This window comes from Culicoides brevitarsis, chromosome 1, assembly GCF_036172545.1.
Source record: "Culicoides brevitarsis isolate CSIRO-B50_1 chromosome 1, AGI_CSIRO_Cbre_v1, whole genome shotgun sequence".
In the NCBI taxonomy this organism is placed as follows: Eukaryota; Metazoa; Arthropoda; class Insecta; order Diptera; family Ceratopogonidae; genus Culicoides; species Culicoides brevitarsis.
The window spans coordinates 32,562,891-32,567,634 of record NC_087085.1 but is presented as its reverse complement, the minus strand read 5'-3'; positions in this window follow the sequence as shown (position 1 = coordinate 32,567,634).

Here is a 4,744-nt window from a genome sequence, read left to right as displayed (position 1 = left end):
TTTTTAACATTTTTTAAAAGTTTCGAAAAAAAATGTTTCTCCAAAAAATTTTTTGGCGTCGCGCCTCGTTTCCGGAATTCAACCCGTTACTTCCATAAAAAAACATTAAAAATATTTTTCCATAAAAGAAAATATATACGGAACCGACCTTGGATACGAAGCGAAACTAAATTTCATAAATTTTATTTCGTTTTTGTTGTTATTTTTTTACAATGAACTTGAACTAGAATTTCAAATCTGCATTTTATTTGACACACAGACCTCTGCGTGTTTTATCGTTCGTTCATTCCTTTCAATCAAACATACAAACAACAAATAAAAGTACTCATAAAAAAATATAAAACAATAAAGAGGAACATAAACACACTTGTTTATTATGAGGACGACGCTGACGACGAATGTTTGTGCAAAAAAAAAACGTAAGTTTTGCGTTTCATGACAACAATAACAGAAACAACAACGATCCTCGTGAGACATGTGTAAATAATTTTATAATAATAATAACGAAAAAAACTACAGCAAAAATATGCGGTAAATTCCGACACCATTTTTTCTTGCGTTTTTTGGTGCATTCGGTGCATCGCAAGGAATTTCGAAAGGCAAAACAAAAAGTAAAGTTGTAGTAAGAAAAAGTTTTGCGCTGCAGCTTATCACACAAACGGATCGTCGTCGTCCTCGACGAGGTAAAAGTTATAAAAAAGTTCCTTTTGCAATAAAATAAAATATAAAATTATATCGCGATAAACATCAAATCAGGTTACACATGACGAAATGTCCTTGAAACGTCCATGGAATGCGCGCGTTTCTCATCAAAAATATTATTATTGCGATTTTTCGCATTGTTGTACAATCAACTACCTACTGACTTACTGCCTGTTTACTAAGTAGAATAACTATTAAGACATGATTCTGAATAGTTTTTATGCAGTTTATACAGTAATAATGTTAAAAATGTTTGTATTATTTATACTAAATTGTAGTAAAGGACAAGACACGTTTTTTTAAAGAAGAAAAAAACTTTGTCTGTCAGTAAAAAATTTTCGAAGGAAATTAATATTTATAAAAATAATTGAATAAAAGAAAAACCTCAAAATAATTTTTGAAAATATGACAATTTATACAAAATTTTAATTATTAAAATTAAAACTAAAATTATTTTATATTATATTTAATTTATTTTTTTTTATTATTATTTTAGAGGATTTTCATCAGAGAAATTTGTATTTTTTAAAGATACAAATTCAAAAAATAAAATTTTAAAAATATCAATAAAAATACAAATTAATTTTCCAAAGTTAAATTTTTAGTTTACAAAACTTTAATACATACGTATTTCAGTTTGATTTAATTTTTATCTTCAAACAAATATAAATAAATATAAATATACACAAGCTAATTAAACTTCAAAATTAATTTAATATTTATGAAATTTCTACAAAAAAATTATTTACAAAAAACATATTTTAATTTTTTTAATGATTTAAATAAAAATAATTTAAAAATTTTATATAATTTTCTTTTTAGTGTTGTGCAGAAGCTTTAACCCTATGTAGTTCTTTTGTTTGTTGACCCTGAAATGATCACAATATTTAATTATAAAATCTCTAAAAATTAAAATAAATTTCATTTAAAAAATTATTTTTAGTACATTTTTTTCAAAAATACTTAATTTTCAATTTAATTTAATGTTCAAATTATAATACCTACTTTAAATTTAATTTTAATTTATTTTATTTTATTTAATTTTAAATTATATATTTTTGGAAAGAAAAACAATAATTTCTTCTCACATAATTTTTAAAAATTTTGACGTATATATTTAAGAAAATTCTCTTTTTTAAACGTAATTTTAAACGTAAATACGAAAATTTTAAACGTAAATATTAATTTTTAAAAAATTAAATGAAATAAAAAAATTTAAAGCTTAAATTTTCACACTATTAGAAAAATAAAAAAATAATTCTTTAAAAAATTGCCATAAAATTGTACTTTTTATACTGCTTAATACACAATATTTTTCCTTAAAATCGAAAACATTTTTGAATTTGAAAACAACTAAAAAATACAAAAATAAAATTTACTTTAAAAAATTGAGGAATTGTAGAAGAAAAAAATTTTTTTTCATGTGAAACTTATGAAAAATTTGGAAAAATATTTTTTTTAATGAAAATCTCCCGTTTTATATTTTTTTTTTTTTAATTTTTAATGCTTTTTAATTTAAGTACCATTAACTCATATTTAAAATAAAGGCAGAATTTTATTAAATTACACAAACGTTACGTTCCTCAATAAACTTCCCTCGTTTTATTTTTCAATAAAAACCACTTTACATTTCAAGTGTCATCCATTCCAGGTCAATTAAGTTCTCGGAACTCGCTTTCAAAATGCACTCACGTTCTCTCTCATCCGCTTAACAAAAAAGCCTCTCAAAAAACGTTTTCTCTGTGTGTGTATTTTTAAATAAAATAAAATAAAACAACAACTACTTTTGTTTTATTGCTTTATTGCACGAACAAATTGACATTTCAAATAAACTTTACATTAACCCCTTTTCGCAATTCTCTCCCTCTCTCTCGCGCGCGTTTTTGCGCTCTTTGGTGCCCTGTGCCGCGCGCGATGCAATCAGCAACATTATTTTTATGTGTTGTTTGCAATAATAATAATAATTTTCACCGTTTGTTTTTGTAATTGTAAAATTTTATCATGCATGAGCTGAGGTGCTTGTGTTGCAGCAAAGGATATCTCGACAAAAAAAGCAAACAAACGAAAAAAAAATTCTATTTTCCGAACGAATGAGGAAGACAAGGCAAGGTGTACCCGTACATTAAAGTTTCAATTGAATATACTCGAGTGGGTTATAAATAGACAGAATTTTTGTTTTTTTCTGCCGTTGCTCGATTGTTGTTTTTTTGAAGGTTATGCACAAAAAAAGCTTTCAATATAATTATATTTTTGCCGTAGCTTGGCAAGCGCTTGCCATATGGCACGAGGTGCAAAATCAAATTTAAAATTGAAACAATCAATAATGTTAATATCATTTTTTTTTCTTTCTTGTTTGTGTGAGTTTTTCATTCACTTGGCCAAGAATGTGCATAAAAGTTCCGAAAACTCAGTCAAGTGAAAGTTTCTCTGCATGCAAGCGCAAGACAGGCAGGCAAGTAAAACACTCAACTCGATTATTTATTCATATTTTACGTTTTTTTTTTTGCCTAAAAAGTTGTACGTCTTGCAAAATAAACTTCGTCCCAACTTCAGCGAACGACGTTTCTGTCCCATTTACTTTTGCGAAACAAAATATTTGACCATAAATTATAAAAATTGAAATGTCATGTCACCTACAAATGCGTATATGGCACAATCCTGTAAAATTATTTCCATATACATGATGCGGATATATGCCAAAGTGCATCAATGTTTCATCCCCGTACCCCGTACTCACAATAAAAAGCAATAATAATAAAAAGTGACATATATTTTATGCTACGTGTGGGTATATGACAATCGCTCTAAAGATGTTTTGTGTGTACCTATGGATTTTTTGTTCATTTCATTTCATTTAATAATAAAAAACGAATACGTCAATGTAAATTACCTTTTGAATATATATGGAGGTATAAATGGAAAATTTGCATTATTTAATAAATCATTTTGTTTGTCTGTTCATTATTGTTTGTTCCATATCGCGGTGAAAATGGACAATTGGGGATGAAAAAAAAATATACATGTAAAGAAAATATTATTTTTTAAAAATAATTATTTAAATAAATATTTATTTATTAAAAAAATAAATAAAAAATTTTAACTAAATAATTTAAATTTAATTCAATTAAATAATTTTTTCCAAAATTACTAAATAAAATTTAAATTTTTATATTAAATGTCTAATAAAAAATAAACTCATATATTTAAAATTATAGAATTTATTTAAGATTAAAAAATAAAAAAAAATAATTTTATTAATTTTAAATTTTTTTTAATTTTATTAATAAAATTTTATAATTGATAATAAATTAAATTTTTAGTTTAAAAAAGTTTCTCTGAAAAAAAATTTCAATAAAAATAATAAATTTAAATTTTAAATTTTTTTTTTAACTTTTTTTTAAATTAAAATATTATACATATTATTAAAAAATAAACAAAAATCTTAAATTATTTTTTTTAAATATAATTAATCTTTGTTTAAAAAAATCTTTAACGAAATAAATTAAAAATGTATACAGATTAAATGTTTTTTACAAAAAATATTTTAAAAGATTGATTCTTTCAAAAAACTTTTTCAAAATTAAATAAATTTTTAAAATATATATATTTTTTTTCATAAAATTAAATATTAAAAACTGTTATGAAAAAATAATTTAAATAATTTATACAAAAAAAATCTTCAAAACATCAAAATTCATGTTAAAAATCGTTCTCCCCCTTAAAAAAATACTTTCGACTACATTAACTTCCTCATCAGTAAATACTAATAGGTTAAAGTGTCATCTCCAGTTATACACTTCTTGAACGGAATTGACGTGACCGTGTCTTCCTTTACACACGACTGACTGGATTTACATCAACTTCATCGGCGTGTTGCTGCTGTTCAACATCGTCATCGTCATCATCATCCATCGCGCATTTTCATTCAATTTTCTTATCTACTCGAATCAAGTCAAGTGAAATAAAAATAAGCTTTCCATCGACGTCGTGCTGTGTGCAGTGAAAAGTTATCAGCGCACGATGGAGAGACGAAAGAAATAAA